The following is an 18,132-nucleotide window of genomic DNA, read 5'->3' as shown; positions in this document are numbered from 1 at the left end:
TGTCAGCAGGTGTACCCCAGTGAACCAGTAAGGGTTCACGTACTACCTCGGAGTACCAGTGGGTGTACCGATACTACTGCAGAGTACCTGTGGGGGTACCGGTACTACCCAGAATATAAGGAATGGGTGCCAGGCCAACAACGGAGCATCAGGTAGGGATACCGGGTCTAACCTGTGGGGTCCGGTAGGGAGGCCGGGTCTAGTCCAGCGCGCACGAAGGGACAGCTGGTGTTCTCTGGCGCATCACAAAGGGTTCCGTTCCAACCCCAGAGTACTGGTGGGGGAACGGGTTCTACCTCGAAACATCGGGTAGGAATACCGGGTCTACTCCGGCGGGTCAGGTAGGAAGGGTGGGCGTAAAGCGGGGCGCCCGTAGGGTCAGCAGGTGTACCCCGGCGCACCAGTAAGTGTTCCGGTACAATCCAGGAGTACCGGTGGGTATAGCAAAACTACCACAGAGTACCAGTGGGTGTACCGGTACTAACCCAGATTGTTGGGTAGGGGGCCAGGCCTACCGCAGAGCAATAGGTAGGGATACCGGGCCTAGCCTGAAGGGTCAGGTAGGAATGTCTGGTCTATACCGCGGGCCCGTAAGTTCAGCAGGTGTACCACAGCGAACCAGTAAGGGTTCAGGTACTACCCTGGAGTACCAGTGGGTGTACCGATACTACTGCAGAGTACCTGTGGGGGTACCGGTACTACCCCAGCATATCAGGTAGCGGTGCCAGGCCAACAACGGAGCATCAGGTAGGGATACCGGGCCTAACACGGAGGGTCAGGTAGGAATTTCTGGTCTATACCGCGCGCCCGTAAGTTCAGCAGGTGTACTGCAGCGAACCAGTAAGTGTTCAGGTACTACCCTGGAGTACCGGTGGGTGTACCGATACTACTGCAGAGTACCGGTGGGCGTACCGGTACTAGCCCAGAATATCAGGTATGGGTGCCAAGCCTAATGCGGAGCATCAGGTAGGGATACCGGGTCTAACCTGTGGGGTCCGGTAGGGAGGCCGGGTCTAGTCCAGCGCGCACGAAGGGACAGCTGGTGTTCTCTGGCGCATCACAAAGGGTTCCATTACAAACCCAGAGTAATGGTGGAGGAACCGGTTCTACCTCGAAACATCGGGTAGGAATACCGGGTGTACTCCGGCGGGTCAGGTAGGAAGGGTGGGAGTAAAGCGGCGCGCCCTTAGGGTCAGCAGGTGTACCCCGGTGCACCAGTAAGTGTTCCGGTACAATCCAGGAGTACCGGTGGGTATAGCAAAACTACCGTGGAGTACCAGTGGGTGTACCGGTACTAACCCAGATTGTTGGGTAGGGGGCCAGGCCTACCGCAGAGCAATAGGTAGGGATACCGGGCCTAGCCTGGAGGGTCAGGTAGGAATGTCTGGTCTATACCGCGGGCCCGTAAGTTCAGCAGGTGTACCGCAGCGAACCAGTAAGGGTTCAGGTACGACCCTGGAGTACTGGTGGGTGTACCGATACTACTGCAGAGTACCGGTGGGGGTACCGGTACTACCCCAGCATATCGGGTAGGGGTGCCAGACCAACAATGGAGCATCAGGTAGGGATACCGGGCCTAACATGGAGGGTCAGGTAGGAATTTCTGGTCTATACCGCGCGCCCGTAAGTTCAGCAGCTCTACTGCAGCGAACCAGTAAGGGTTCAGGTACTACCCTGGAGTACCGGTGGGTGTACCGATACTACGGCAGAGTACCGGTGGGGGTACCGGTACTACCCCAGAATATCAAGTATGGGTGCCAGGCCAACAACGGAGCATCAGGTAGGGATACCGGGCCTAACACGGAGGGTCAGGTAGGAATGTCTGGTCTACACCGCGCACCCGTAAATTCAGCAGGAGTAACCCAGTGAACCAGTAAGGCTTCACGTACTACCTCGGAGTACCGGTGGGTGTACCGATACTACCGCAGAGTAACGGTGGGGGTACCGCTACTACCCCAGAACATCCGGTATGGGTGCCAAGCCTAATGCGGAGCATCAGGTAGGGATACCGGGTCTAACCTGTGGGGTCCGGTAGGGAGGCCGGGTCTAGTCCAGCGCGCACGAAGGGACAGCTGGTGTTCTCTGGCGCATCACAAAGGGTTCCGTTCCAACCCCAGAGTACTGGTGGGGGAACGGGTTCTACCTCGAAACATCGGGTAGGGATACCGGGTCTACTCCGGCGGGTCAGGTAGGAAGGGTGGGCGTAAAGCGGGGCGCCCGTAGGGTCAGCAGGTGTACCCCGGCGCACCAGTAAGTGTTCCGGTACAATCCAGGAGTACCGGTGGGTATAGCAAAACTACCACAGAGTACCAGTGGGTGTACCGGTACTAACCCAGATTGTTGGGTAGGGGGCCAGGCCTACCGCAGAGCAATAGGTAGGGATACCGGGCCTAGCCTGAAGGGTCAGGTAGGAATGTCTGGTCTATACCGCGGGCCCGTAAGTTCAGCAGGTGTACCACAGCGAACCAGTAAGGGTTCAGGTACTACCCTGGAGTACCAGTGGGTGTACCGATACTACTGCAGAGTACCTGTGGGGGTACCGGTACTACCCCAGCATATCAGGTAGGGGTGCCAGGCCAACAACGGAGCATCAGGTAGGGATACCGGGCCTAACACGGAGGGTCAGGTAGGAATTTCTGGTCTATACCGCGCGCCCGTAAGTTCAGCAGGTGTACTGCAGCGAACCAGTAAGTGTTCAGGTACTACCCTGGAGTACCGGTGGGTGTACCGATACTACTGCAGAGTACCGGTGGGCGTACCGGTACTAGCCCAGAATATCAGGTATGGGTGCCAAGCCTAATGCGGAGCATCAGGTAGGGATACCGGGTCTAACCTGTGGGGTCCGGTAGGGAGGCCGGGTCTAGTCCAGCGCGCACGAAGGGACAGCTGGTGTTCTCTGGCGCATCACAAAGGGTTCCATTACAAACCCAGAGTAATGGTGGAGGAACCGGTTCTACCTCGAAACATCGGGTAGGAATACCGGGTGTACTCCGGCGGGTCAGGTAGGAAGGGTGGGAGTAAAGCGGCGCGCCCTTAGGGTCAGCAGGTGTACCCCGGTGCACCAGTAAGTGTTCCGGTACAATCCAGGAGTACCGGTGGGTATAGCAAAACTACCGTGGAGTACCAGTGGGTGTAACGGTACTAACCCAGATTGTTGGGTAGGGGGCCAGGCCTACCGCAGAGCAATAGGTAGGGATACCGGGCCTAGCCTGGAGGGTCAGGTAGGAATGTCTGGTCTATACCGCGGGCCCGTAAGTTCAGCAGGTGTACCGCAGCGAACCAGTAAGGGTTCAGGTACGACCCTGGAGTACTGGTGGGTGTACCGATACTACTGCAGAGTACCGGTGGGGGTACCGGTACTACCCCAGCATATCGGGTAGGGGTGCCAGACCAACAATGGAGCATCAGGTAGGGATACCGGGCCTAACATGGAGGGTCAGGTAGGAATTTCTGGTCTATACCGCGCGCCCGTAAGTTCAGCAGCTCTACTGCAGCGAACCAGTAAGGGTTCAGGTACTACCCTGGAGTACCGGTGGGTGTACCGATACTACGGCAGAGTACCGGTGGGGGTACCGGTACTACCTCAGAATATCAAGTATGGGTGCCAGGCCAACAACGGAGCATCAGGTAGGGATACCGGGCCTAACACGGAGGGTCAGGTAGGAATGTCTGGTCTACACCGCGCACCCGTAAATTCAGCAGGAGTAACCCAGTGAACCAGTAAGGCTTCACGTACTACCTCGGAGTACCGGTGGGTGTACCGATACTACCGCAGAGTAACGGTGGGGGTACCGCTACTACCCCAGAACATTGGGTATGTGTGCCAAGCCTAATGCGGAGCATCAGGTAGGGATACCGGGTCTAACCTGTGGGGTCCGGTAGGGAGGCCGGGTCTAGTCCAGCGCGCACGAAGGGACAGCTGGTGTTCTCTGGCGCATCACAAAGGGTTCCGTTCCAACCCCAGAGTACTGGTGGGGGAACGGGTTCTACCTCGAAATATCGGGTAGGGATACCGGGTCTACTCCGGCGGGTCAGGTAGGAAGGGTGGGCGTAAAGCGGCGCGCCCGTAGGGTCAGCACGTGTACCCCGGCGCACCAGTAAGTGTTCCGGTACAATCCAGGAGTACCGGTGGGTATAGCAAAAGTACCGCAGAGCACCAGTGGGTGTACCGGTACTAACCCAGATTGTCGGGTAGGGGGCCAGGCCTACCGCAGAGCATCAGGTAGGGATACCGGGCCTAGCCTGGAGGGTCAGGTAGGAATTTCTGGTCTATACCGCAGGCCCGTAAGTTCAGCAGGTGTACCGCAGCGAACCAGTAAGGGTTCAGGTACTACCCTGGAGTACCGGTGTGTGTACCGATACTACTGCAGAGTACCGGTGGGGGTACCGGTACTACCCCAGCATATCGGTAGGGGTGCCAGGCCAAAAATGGAGCATCAGGTAGGGATACCGGGCCTAGCCTGGAGGGTCAGGTAGCAATGTCTGGTCTACACCGCGCGCCAGTAATGTCAGCAGGTGTACCCCAGTGAACCAGTAAGGGTTCACGTACTACCTCGGAGTACCGGTGGGTGTACCGATACTACCGCAGAGTAACGGTGGGGGTACCGCTACTACCCAGAAGGTCGGGTATGGGTGCCAAGCCTAATGCGGAGTATCAGGTAGGGATACCGGGTCTAACCTGTGGGGTCCGGTAGGGAGGCCGGGTCTAGTCCAGCGCGCACGAAGGGACAGCTGGTGTTCTCTGGCGCATCACAAAGGGTTCCGTTCCAACCCCAGAGTACTTGTGGGGGAACGGGTTCTACCTCGAAACATCGGGTAAGTATACCGGGCCTACTCCGGCGGGTCAGGTAGGAAGGGTGGGCGTAAAGCGGGGCGCCCGTAGGATCAGCAGGTGTACCCCGGCGCACCAGTAAGTGTTCCGGTAAAATCCAGGAGTACCGGTGGGTATAGCAAAACTACCGCGGAGTACCAGTAGGTGTACCGGTACTAGCCCGGATTGTCGGGTAGGGGGCCAGGCCTACCGCAGAGCAATAGGTAGGGATACCGGGCCTAGCCTGGAGGGTCAGGTAGGAATGTCTGGTCTATACCGCGCACCCGTAAGTTCAGCAGGTGTACTGCAGCGAACCAGTAAGGGTTCAAGTACTACCCTGGAGTACCGGTGGGTGTACCGATACTACTGCAGAGTACCGGTGGGGGTACCGTTACTACCCCAGCATATCAGGTATGGGTGCCAGGCCAACAACGGAGCATCAGGTAGGGATACTGGGCCTAACACGGAGGGTCAGGTAGGAATGTCTGGTCTACACCGCGCACCCGTAAAGTCAGCAGGAGTAACCCAGTGAACCAGTAAGGGTTCACGTACTGAGTCGGAGTATCGGTGGATGTACCAATACTACCGCAGAGTAACGGTGGGAGTACCGCTACTACCCCAGAAGATCGGTTATGGGTGCCAAGCCTAATGCGGAGCATCAGGTAGGGATACCGGGTCTAACCTGTGGGGTCCGGTAGGGAGGCCGGGTCTAGTCCAGCGCGCACGAAGGGACAGCTGGTGTTCTCTGGCGCATCACAAAGGGTTCCGTTCCAACCCCAGAGTACTGGTGGGTGAACCGGTTCTACCTCGAAACATCGGGTACGTGTACCGGGCATACTCCGGCGGGTCAGGTAGGAAGGGTGGGCGTAAAGCGGGACGCCCGTAGGATCAGCAGGTGTACCTCGGCGCACCAGTAAGTGTTCCGGTAAAATCCAGGAGTACTGGTGGTAATAGCAAAACTACCGCGGAGTACCAGTGGGTGTACCGGTACTACCCCAGATTGTCGGGTAGGGGGCCAGGCCTACCGCAGAGCAATAGGTAGGGATACCGGGCCTAGCCTGGAGGGTCAGGTAGGAATGTCTGGTCTATACCGCGCGCCCTTAAGTTCAGCAGGTGTACTGCAGCGAACCAGTAAGGGTTCAGTTACTACCCTGGAGTACCGGTGGGTGTACCAATACTACCGCAGAGTACCGGTGGGTGTTCTGGTTCTACCCCAGCATATCAGGTATGGGTGCCAGGCCAACAACGGAGCATCAGGTAGGGATACCGGGCCTGACACGGAGGGTCAGGTAGGAATGTCTGGTCTACACCGCGCACCCGTAAAGTCAGCAGGAGTAACCCAGTGAACCAGTAAGGGTTCAGTTACTACCCTGGAGTACCGGTGGGTGTACCAATACTACCGCAGAGTACCGGTGGGTGTTCTGGTTCTACCCCAGCATATCGGGTAGGGGTGCCAGGCCAACAACAGAGCATCAGGTAGGGATACCGGGCCTAACATGGAGGGTCAGGTAGGAATGTCTGGTCTACAACGCACGCCCTTAAGGTCAGCAGGTGTACCTCAGTGAACCAGTACGGGTTCACGTACTACCGCGGAGTACCGGTGGGTGTACCGATACTACCGCAGAAGATCGGGTATGGGTGCCAAGCCTAATGCGGAGCATCAGGTAGGGATACCGGGTCTAACCTGTGCGGTCGCGTAGGGAGGCCAAGTCAAATCCAGCGCGCAGGAAGGGACATATGGTGTTCGCTAGCCCATCACAAGGGGTTTCGTTCCAACCCAAGAGTACTGGTGGGGGAACCGGTTCTACCTCGAAACATCGGGTAGGAATACCGGGTCTACTCCGGCGGGTCAGGTAGGAAGGGTGGGCGTAAAGCGGGGCGCCCGTAGGATCAGCAGGTGTACCCCGGCGCACCAGGAAGTGTTCCTGTAAAATCCAGGAGTACCGGTGGGTATAGCAAAACTACCGCGGAGTACCAGTGGGTGTACCGGTACTACCCCAGATTGTCGGGTAGGGGGCCAGGCCTACCGCAGAGCATCAGGTAGGGATACCGGGCCTAGTCTGGAGGGTCAGGTAGGAATGTCTGTTCCATACCGCGGGCCCGTAAGGTCAGCAGGTGTACCGCAGCGAACCAGTAAGAGTTCAGGTACTACCCTGGAGTACCGGTGGGTGTACCGATACTACTGCAGGGTACCGGTGGGGGTACCGGTACTACCCCAGCATATCGGGTAGAGGTGCCAGGCCAACAACGGAGCATCAGGTAGGGATACCGGGCCTAACACGGAGGGTCAGCTAGGAATGCCTGGTCTACACCGCGCACCCGTAAATTCAGCAGGAGTAACCCAGTGAACCAGTAAGGGTTCACGTACTACCTCGGAGTACCCGTGGGTGTACCGATACTACCGCAGAGTAACGGTGGGAGTACCGCTACTACTCCAGAAGATCGGTTATGGGTGCCAAGCCTAATGCGGAGCATCAGGTAGGGATACTGGGTCTAACCTGTGGGGTCCGGTAGGGAGGCCGGGTCTAGTCCAGCGCGCACGAAGGGACAGCTGGTGTTCTCTGGCGCATCACAAAGGGTTCCGTTCAAACCCCAGAGTACTGGTGGGGGAACCGGTTCTACCTCGAAACATCGGGTACGTATACCGTGCCTACTCTGGCAGGTCAGGTAGGAAGGGTGGGCGTAAAGCGGGGCGCCCGTAGGATCAGCAGGTGTACCCCGGCGCACCAGTAAGTGTTCCGGTAAAATCCAGCAGTACCGGTGAGTATAGCAAAACTACCGCGGAGTACCAGTGGGTGTACCGGTACTACCCCAGATTGTCGGGTAGGGGGCCAGGCCTACCGCAGAGCAATAGGTAGGGATACCGGGCCTAGCCTGGAGGGTCAGGTAGGATATGTCTGGTCTATACCGCGCGCCCGTAAGTTCAGCAGGTATAGTGCAGCGAACCAGTAAGTGTTCAGGTACTACCCTGGAGTACCGGTGGGTGTACCGATACTACTGCAGAGTACCGGTGGGGGTACCGGTACTACCCCAAAATATCGGGTAGGGGTGCCAGGCCAACAACGGAGCATCAGGTAGGGATACCGGGCCTAACACGGAGGGTCAGGTAGGAATGTCTGGTCTACACCGCGCACCCGTGAAGTCAGCAGGAGTAACCCAGTGAACCAGTAAGGGTTCACGTACTACCTCGGAGTACCGGTGGGTGTACCGATACTACCGCAGAGTAACGGTGGGAGTACCGCTACTACCCCAGAAGATCGGTTATGGGTGCCAAGGCTAATGCGGAGCATCAGGTAGGGATACCGGGTCTAACCTGTGGGGTCCGGTAGGGAGGCCGGGTCTAGTCCAGCGCGCACGAAGGGACAGCTGGTGTTCTCTGGTGCATCACAAAGGGTTCCGTTCCAACCCCAGAGTACTGGTGGGGGAACGGGTTCTACCTCGAAACATCGGGTACGTATACCGGGCCTACTCTGGTGGGTCAGGTAGGAAGGGTGGGCGTAAAGCGGGGCACCCGTAGGATCAGCACGTGTACCCCGGTGCACCAGTAAGTGTTCCGGTAAAATCCAGGACTACCGGTGGGTATAGCAAAACTACCGCGGAGTACCAGTGGGTGTACCAGTACTAACCCAGATTGTCGGGTAGGGGGCCAGGCCTACCGCAGAGCAATAGGTAGGGATACCGGGCATAGCCTGGAGGGTCAGGTAGGAATGTCTGGTCTATACCGCGCGCCCGTAAGTTCAGCAGGTGTACTGCAGCGAACCAGTAAGGGTTCAGGTACTACCCTGTAGTACCGGTGGGTGTACCGATACTACTGCGGAGTACCGGTGGGGGTACCGGTACTACCCCAGAATATCAGGTATGCGTGCCAGGCCAACAACGGAGCATCAGGTAGGGATACCGGGCCTAACACGGAGGGTCAGGTAGGAATGTCTGGTCTACACCGCGCACCCGTAAAGTCAGCAGGAGTAACCCAGTGAACCAGTAAGGGTTCACGTACTACCTCGGAGTACTGGTGGGTGTACCGATACTACCGCAGAGTAACGGTGGGGGTGCCGCTACTACCCCAGAAGATCGGTTATGGGTGCCAAGCCTAATGCGGAGCATCAGGTAGGGATACCGGGTCTAACCTGTGGGGTCCGGTAGGGAGGCCGGGTCTAGTCCAGCGCGCACGAAGGGACAGCTGGTGTTCTCTGGCGCATCACAAAGGGTTCCGTTCCAACCCCAGAGTACTGGTGGGTGAACCGGTTCTACCTCGTAACATAGGGTAGGGATACCGGGCCTAACACGGCAGGTCATGTACGAAGGGTGGGCGTAAAGCGTCGCGCCCGAAGGGTCAGCAGGTGTACCCCGTCGCACCAGTAAGTGTTCCGGTACAATCCAGGAGTACCGGTGGGTATAGCAAAAGTACCGCGGAGTACCAGTGTTTGTACCGGGACTAACCCAGATTGTCGGGTAGGGGGCCAGGCCTACCGCAGAGCATCAGATAGGGATACCGGGCCTAGCCTGGAGGGTCAGGTAGGAATGTCTGGTCTACACCGCGCGCCAGTAATGTCAGCAGGTGTACCCCAGTGAACCAGTAAGGGTTCACGTACTACCTCGGAGTACCGGTGGGTGTACCGATTCTACCGCAGAGTAACGGTGGGGGTACCGCTACTACCGCAGAAGATCGGGTATGGGTGCCAAGCCTAATGCGGAGCATCAGGTAGGGATACCGGGTCTAACCTCTGGGGTCCGGTAGGGAGGCCGGGTCTAGTCCAGCGCGCACCAAGGGACAGCTGGTGTTCTCTGGCGCATCACTGTAGGGATTGGCGCTCGGAAGATCTCGCGATGTACGGAAAGAGAAGGGTTAAGGGAGGCGGGATGACCGACAGACAGTATATAAGGGCGTGACGCAGTTGAATAAACGCCATTTGCAGCATCCTCATATTGGTGTCAGTGCTCTGTGGCCCAGGGTATGGTGGACCCTGTGCCGAGTCCCACGGGGTGATCAGACGAATGTCTACAAGTGGTGACCCCGACGTGATTGGACATCGGCGGATTACGCGGGGCGTAATCGAAGGCCTGGCCAGGCATGGAAGGAGTCCTGAAGGTGTTGGACTCATGCTCTAGAGAGGTAAAAATCCCTATGGGACAAAAAGAAGCGAAAGCTTGCCTAGAGCGGCTCCTGAAAGAGGAAGCGATAGAGCGCCCGGGGGACATATTGTCTCCTGAGTGCTGGCCGAAATGCACCGCGGCTTTAGCGGAACGGGCTATGGCGACGCAGCATGGTCCGGAGTTAAAGACGTGGGGGCGGATTAGGGCGATTTTCAGGAAAGTGCGGGAGGAGGGCTTAACATGGAAGGAAGCAAAGAGATTGATGCACGCGCAGGCGGATCGGGGCGTGCAGGCGGATGGGGAGGCGCGGACAGAAGGGCTGACGGAGGTAGCGGAGCAGACGCCTCTGGTGCTCCCAGTGCAGCCGTCGGCACCGGCCGAACCACCGGGATACCCTTGGGAGGAGTTTGAACGGGAGCGTGAACGGGTGAGAGAGGAGGAGCGGGAGAAAGAGCGACAGTTAATTCAGGAGGCAGAGGAACCCGTGGCGGAGCAAAGGAGACGGGAGAAGGAGAAGCAGAGACTAGAGGAGGCGGAGAGGGCGGTGATGAAGGGATCAGAAAAGGAGCAGGTAGAGGAGGGAGCGGTTCCCCTGTATGATCCGGAGGATTGGGTGCCGGGACGTGTTTTGCGAACCGCGCCACAAGCTCACCCTAAGATGGCGCCGACATCCGCTTTCTCCCCGGATGTCTCTCCGGAGGTCGGGAGAGGCGGAGCACGGCCAAAGGAAGGAGGAAGGAAAGTCAGGACACTCCCTCTTCCACGCGTAGCGGAAGAGGAAGAGAGTGGGCCGGACTCAATCGAGGGGTCGGCTCAACGGTTAGAGGAGGCGTGGCAACTGGTGGGCGGAAACCGCTGTCGTCCGCCGCACGCAGCGGTAAAACAAAAGGCTATCTCCGGCTGTAAGGCGCAGTCGGCAGCAGCCAGTGAAAAGGCAACGCCTATGCCTTTAATACCTGCGCCCGACCCAGCTACAGATCCGCTGCAGATGTTGCAGCGGGTAGTAGAGGAGATGCAGGAGCAGGTGAAGCAACAGCGGCAGCTGCTACAAGCAGCTGGGGAACAGAAAGGAGTTCCCGATTCACCGAAGGTCACGTTGCCAGACTGGAAAATTGTAGCAAAGGAATGTGTTATGGACGGCATACGTTTTGAAGGACCCCCTTTAGTTTGCCCAGTCCGAGCTGGTCCAGGTGGTGTAGGGGTGGAGTGGTCTCCGTTAGATAGCAAGCTTTTGCAACAAGTGAAGAAGACCGTGGATGATTACGGCTTAGGACATCCCATGACAGACTCTCTTTTAGATGTGGTTTTTTCAGGTTCACTGACTCCCTGGGATTCGCGACAGTTTTGCAGTAAGATTTTGACTCACACCTTTTTCTTGATTTAGAAAGAAGCTTGGACAAACAGATTACAAGCAGCACTAGTTGAGACCCAACAAGAAAGACCCAGAAACAGGAAAGTGGGAAGGTGGGAGGCGCTTGGTGACACAGGGAAGAGGGTATGCTGCAGTACAATCATCAGAGCACCCAGACTCACGTGTGCGCTGGGTGCCGTCACGGTGGTTGAAACCAGACCTCAGTCAATAACGATTTGTTGTGAGTTATTTTGCAGGATGCCGTTCAGAAGATCGTCTAAGTACCTGCACTGTGGTCGCTGTGACCTTTGGGTGCTTACCAAGTATGACCGCTGTGGACAACAACTCTGGAGACGCACCAGCCGAGCATCAAATGGTGTGACCGATGTTTTGAACACCGCAGATCCACTTTACAGCAACCGCTGTGTGTACCCCATAAGCAGGGGACTATGATATGCTTTTAGACAAAGCCAATCAATTACAGGAGGCAGGTGACAGTGGCTTGACAATCTCCTCTCGTCGACCTGGCAATGGCTCCTGTCTTTGATTGACTGAAAAACGTTGACCCTATTTGGAATCCTTTTGGTGGTGGTTATTATGGTTTGTTGTGGGATACCAGCACTGACTGTTTGCGTGCGGAAACTCTTTATACAGAGTGCGGGTACCCACCAGTACACGAATTACCATGAGGTGGTGGGATCACTTACAGCTGTAACGCAGAGTTTGTACCGTCGGTCATCCGCCATAGTGAGGGGGGACTTGTAGGGATTGGCGCTCGGAAGATCTCGCGATGTACGGAAAGAGAAGGGTTAAGGGAGGCGGGATGACCGACAGACAGTATATAAGGGCGTGACGCAGTTGAATAAACGCCATTTGCAGCATCCTCATATTGGTGTCAGTGCTCTGTGGCCCAGGGTATGGTGGACCCTGTGCCGAGTCCCACGGGGTGATCAGACGAATGTCTACACATCACAAAGGGTTCCGTTCCTACCCCAGAGTACTGGTGGGGGAACGGGTTCTACCTCGAAACATCGGGTAGGAATACCGGGTCTACTCCGGCGGGTCAGGTAGGAAGGGTGGGCGTAAAGCGGCGCACCCGTAGGGTCAGCAGGTGTACCCCGGCGCACCAGGAAGTGTTCCGGTACAATCCAGGAGTACCGGTGGGTATAGCAAAAGTACCGCGGAGTACCAGTGGGTGTACCGGTACTACCCCAGCATATCGGGTAGGGGTGCCAGGCCAACAATGGAGCATCAGGTAGGGATACCGGGCCTAACACGGAGGGTCAGGTAGGAATGTCTGGTCTACACCGCGCGCCAGTAATGTCAGCAGGTGTACCCCAGTGAACCAGTAAGGGTTCACGTACTACCTCGGAGTACCGGTGGGTGTACCGATACTACCGCGGAGTAACGGTGGGGGTACCGCTACTACCGCAGAAGATCGGGTAGGGGTGCCAGGCCAACAATGGAGCCTAATGCGGAGCATCAGGTAGGGATACCGGGTCTAACCTGTGGGGTCCGGTAGGGAGGCCGGGTCTAGTCCAGCGCGCACGAAGGGACAGCTGGTGTTCTCTGGCGCATCACAAAGGGTTCCGTTCCTACCCCAGAGTCCTGGTGGGGGAACGGGTTCTACCTCGAAACATCGGGTAGGAATACCGGGTCTACTCCGGCGGGTCAGGTAGGAAGGGTGGGCGTAAAGCGGCGCGCCCGTAGGGTCAGCAAGTGTACCCCGGCGCACCAGGAAGTGTTCCGGTAAAATCCAGGAGTACCGGTGGGTATAGCAAAACTACCGCGGAGTACCAGTGGGTGTACCGGTACTACCCCAGATTGTCGGGTAGGGGGCCAGGCCTACCGCAGAGCATCAGGTAGGGATACCGGGCCTAGCCTGGAGGGTCAGGTAGGAATGTCTGGTCTATACCGCGGGCCCGTAAGTTCAGCAGGTGTACCGCAGCGAACCAGTAAGGGTTCAGGTACTACCCTGGAGTACCGGTGGGTGTACCGATACTGCTGCAGAGTACCGGTGGGGGTACCGGTACTACCCCAGCATATCGGGTAGGGGTGCCAGGCCAACAATGGAGCATCAGGTAGGGATACCGGGCCTAACACGGAGGGTCAGGTAGGAATGTCTGGTCTACACCGCGCGCCAGTAATGTCAGCAGGTGTACCCCAGTGAACCAGTAAGGGTTCACGTACTACCTCGGAGTACCGGTGGGTGTACCGATACTACCGCAGAGTAACGGTGGGGGTACCGCTACTACCCCAGAAGATCGGGTATGGGTGCCAAGCCTAATGCGGAGCATCAGGTAGGGATACCGGGTCTAACCTGTGGGGTCCGGTAGGGAGGCCGGGTCTAGTCCAGCGCGCACGAAGGGACAGCTGGTGTCCTCTGGCGCATCACAAAGGGTTCCGTTCCTACCCCAGAGTACTGGTGGGGGAACCGGTTCTACCTCGAAACATCGGGTAGGAATACCGGGTCTACTCCGGCGGGTCAAGTAGGAAGTGTGGGCGTAAAGCGTCGCGCCCGTAGGGTAAAAAGGTGTACCCCGGCGCACCAGTAAGTGTTCCGGTAAAATCCAGGAGTACCGGTGGGTATAGCAAAACTACCGCGGAGTACCAGTGGGTGTACCGGTACTAACCCAGATTGTCGGGTAGGGGGCCAGGCCTACCGCAGAGCATCAGGTAGGGATACCGGGCCTAGCCTGGAGGGTGAGGTAGGAATTTCTGGTCTATACCGCGGGCCCGTAAGTTCTGTAGGTGTACCGCAGCGAACCAGTAAGGGTTCAGGTACTACCCTGGAGTACCGGTGGGTGTACCGATACTGCTGCAGAGTACCGGTGGGGGTACTGGTACTACCCCAGCATATCGGGTAGGGGTGCCAGGCCAACAACGGAGCATCAGGTAGGGATACCGGGCCTAACACGGAGGGTCAGGTAGGAATGTCTGGTCTACACCGCGCGCCAGTAATGTCAGCAGGTGTACCCCAGTGAACCAGTAAGGGTTCACGTACTACCTCGGAGTACCGGTGGGTGTACCGATACTACCGCAGAGTAACGGTGGGGGTACCTCTACTACCCCAGAAGATCGGTTATGGGTGCCAAGCCTAATGCGGAGCATCAGGTAGGGATACGGGTCTAACCTGTGGGGTCCGGTAGGGAGGCCGGGTCTAGTCCAGCGCGCACGAAGGGACAGCTGGTGTTCTCTGGCGCATCACAAAGGGTTCCGTTCCAACCCCAGAGTACTGGTGGGGGAACCGGTTCTACCTCGAAACATCGGGTAGGAATACCGGGTCCACGCCGGCGGGTCAGGTAGGAAGGGTGGGAGTAAAGCGGCGCGCCCGTAGGGTCAGCAGGTGTACCCCGGCGCACCAGTAAGTGTTCCGGTACAATCCAGGAGTACCCGTGGGTATAGCAAAACTACCGCGGAGTACCAGTGGGTGTACCGGTACTAACCGAGATTGTTGGGTAGGGGGCCAGGCCTACCGCAGAGCATCAGGTAGGGATACCGGGACTAGCCTGGAGGGTCAGGTAGGAATGTCTGGTCTATACCGCGCGCCCGTATGTTCAGCAGGTGTACTGCAGCGAACCAGTAAGGGTTCAGGTACTACCCTGGAGTACCGGTGGGTGTACCGATACTACTGCAGAGTACCGGTGGGGGTACCGGTACTACCCCAGAATATCAGGTATGGGTGCCAGGACAACAACGGAGCATCAGGTAGGGATACCAAGCATAACACGGTGGGTCAGGTAGGAATGTCTGGTCTATACCGCGCACCCGTAAAGTCAGCAGGAGTAACCCAGTGAACCAATAAGGGTTCAGGTACTACCCTGGAGTACCGATGGGTGTACCGATACTACCGCAGAGTAACGGTGGGGGTACCGCTACTACCCCAGAAGATCGGGTATGGGTGCCAAGCCTAATGCGGAGCATCAGGTAGGGATACCGGGTCTAACCTGTGGGGTCCGGTAGGGAGGCCGGGTCTAGTCCAGCGCGCACCAAGGGACAGCTGGTGTTCTCTGGCGCATCAAAAAGGGTTCCGTTCCAACCCCAGAGTACTGGTGGGGGAACCGGTTCTACCTCGAAACATCGGGTAGGAATACCGGGTCTACTCCGGCGGGTCAGGTAGGAAGGGTGGGCGTAAAGCGGTGCGCCCGTAGGATCAGCAGGTGTACCCCGGCGCACCAGTAAGTGTTCCGGTAAAATCCAGGAGTACCGGTGGGTATGGCAAAACTACCGCGGAGTACCAGTGGGTGTACCGGTACTAACCCAGATTGGCGGGTAGGGGGCCAGGCCTACCGCAGAGCATTAGGTACGGATAACGGGCCTAGCCTGGAGGGTTAGGTAGGAATGTCTGGTCTATACCGCGCGCCAGTAATGTCAGCAGGTGTACCCCAGTGAACCAGTAAGGGTTCACGTACTACCTCGGAGTACCGGTGGGTGTACAGGTACTAACTCAGATTGTCGGCTAGGGGGCCAGGCCTACCGCAGAGCAATAGGTAGGGATACCGGGCCTAGCCTGGAGGGTCAGGTAGGAATGTCTGGTATATACCGCGCCCCCGTACGTTCAGCAGGTGTACTGCAGCGAACCAGTAAGGGTTCAGGTACTACCCTGGAGTACCGGTGGGTGTACCGATACTACCGTAGAGTAACGGTGGGGGTACCGATACTACCCCAGAATATCGGGTATGGGTGCCAAGCCTAATGCGGAACATCAGGTAGGGATACCGGGTCTAACCTGTGGGGTCCGGTAGGGAGGTCGGGTCTAGTCCAGCGCGCACGAAGGGACAGCTGGTGTTCTCTGGCACATCACAAAGGGTTCCGTTCCAACCCCAGAGTACTGGTGGGGGAACGGGTTCTACCTCGAAACATCGGGTAGGAATACCGGGTCTACTCCGGCGGGTCGTGTAGGAAGGGTGGGCGTAAAGCGGGGCGCCCGTAGGGTGAGCAGGTGTACCCCGGCGCACCAGTAATTGTTCCGGTAAAATCCAGGAGTACCGGTTGGTATAGCAAAACTACCGCGGAGTACCAGTGGGTTTACCGGTACTAACCCAGATTGTCGGGTAGGGGGCCAGGCCTACCGCAGAGCAATAGGTAGGGATACTGGGCCTAGCCTGCAGGGTCATGTAGGAATGTCTGGTCTATACCGCGCGCCTGTAAGTTCAGCAGGTGTACTGCAGCGAACCAGTAAGGGTTCAGGTACTACCCTGGAGTACCGGTGGGTGTACCGATACTACTGCAGAGTACCGGTGGGGGTACCGGTACTACCCCAGAATATCAGGTATGGGTGCCAGGCCAACAATGGAGTATCAGGTAGGGATACCGGGCCTAACACGGAGGGTCAGGTAGGAATGTCTGGTCTATACCGCGGGCCCGTAAGTTCAGCAGGTGTACCGCAGCGAACCAGTAGGGGTTCAGGTACTACCCTGGAGTACCGGTGGGTGTACCGATACTACCGCAGAGTAACGGTGGGGGTACCGCTACTACCCCAGAAGATCGGGTATGGGTGCCAAGCATAAGGCGGAGCATCAGGTAGGGATACCGGGTCTAACCTGTGGGGTCCGGTAGGGAGGCCGGGTCTAGTCCAGCGCGCACCAAGGGACAGCTGGTGTTCTCTGGCGCATCACAAAGGGTTCCGTTCCAACCCCAGAGTACCGGTGGGTGCACCGGTTCTACCTCGAAACATAGGGTACGTATACCGGGCCTACTCCGGCGGGTCAGGTAGGAAGGGTGGGCGTAAAGCGGGGCGCCTGTAGGGTCAGCAGGTGTACCCCGGCGCACCAGTAAGTGTTCCGGTAAAATCCAGGAGTACCGGTGGGTTTAGCAAAACTACCGCGGAGTACCAGTGGGTGTACCGGTACTAACCCAGATTGTCGGGTAGGGTGCCAGGCCTACCGCAGAGCATTAGGTAGGGATACCGGGTCTAGCCTGGAGGGTCAGGTAGGAATGTCTGGTCTATACCGCGGGCCCGTAAGTTCAGCAGGTGTACCGCAGAGAACCAGTAAGGGTTCAGCTACTACCCTGGAGTACCGGTGGGTGTACCGATACTACTGCAGAGTACCGGTGGGGGTACCGGTACTACCCCAGAATATCAGGAATGGGTGCCAGGCCAACAACGGAGCATCAGGTAGGGATACCGGGCCTAACACGGAGGGTCAGGTAGGAATGTCTGGTCTACACCGCGCACCTGTAAAGTCAGCTGGAGTAACCCAGTGAACCAGTAAGGGTTCACGTACTACCTCGGAGTACCGGTGGGTGTACCGATACTACCGCAGAGTAACGGTGGGGATACCGCTACTACCCCAGAAGATCGGGTATGGGTGCCAAGCCTAATGCGGAGCATCAGGTAGGGATACCGGGTCTAACCTCTGGGGTCCGGTAGGGAGGCCGGGTCTAGTCCAGCGCGCACGAAGGGACAGCTGGTGTTCTCTGGCGCATCACAAAGGGTTCCGTTCCAACCCCAGAGTACTGGTGGGGGAACGGGTTCTACCTCGAAACATCGGGTAGGGATACCGGGTCTACTCCGGCGGGTCAGGTAGGAAGGGTGGGCGTAAAGCTGCGCGCCCGTAGGGTCAGCAGGTGTACCCCGGCGCACCAGTAATTGTTCCGGTACAATCCAGGAGTACCGGTTGGTATAGCAAAACTACCGCGGAGTACCAGTGGGTGTACCTGTACTAACCCAGATTATCGGGTAGGGGGCCAGGCCTACCGCAAAGCATCAGGTAGGGATACCGGACCTATTTTGGAGGGTGAGGTAGGAATTTCTGGTCTATACCGCGCGCCCGTAAGTTCAGCAGGTGTACTGCAGCGAACCAGTAAGTGTTCAGGTACTACCCTGGAGTACCGGTGGGTGTACCGATACTACTGCAGAGTACCGGTGGGGGTA

General features: G+C 57.7%; 1 protein-coding gene across 1 annotated transcript in view; it reads left to right on the top strand.

The window, feature by feature from the left end:
* Positions 1-10,384: 10,384 nt before the first annotated feature.
* Positions 10,385-18,132, top strand: part of LOC126037000 (uncharacterized) — a 464,473-nt gene continuing 456,725 nt past the window's right edge. The window contains exon 1 of the mRNA XM_049797214.1: positions 10,385-10,388. The gene's annotated coding sequence lies outside the window, so the exon portion shown is untranslated. The remainder of the gene's footprint in view (positions 10,389-18,132) is intronic.

The sequence above is a fragment of the Accipiter gentilis genome, unplaced genomic scaffold (assembly GCF_929443795.1).
Source record: "Accipiter gentilis unplaced genomic scaffold, bAccGen1.1, whole genome shotgun sequence".
Classification (NCBI taxonomy): Eukaryota; Metazoa; Chordata; class Aves; order Accipitriformes; family Accipitridae; genus Astur; species Astur gentilis.
Note: the sequence above shows the minus strand (reverse complement) of the source record. Positions and strands in the feature narration are given on the sequence as shown.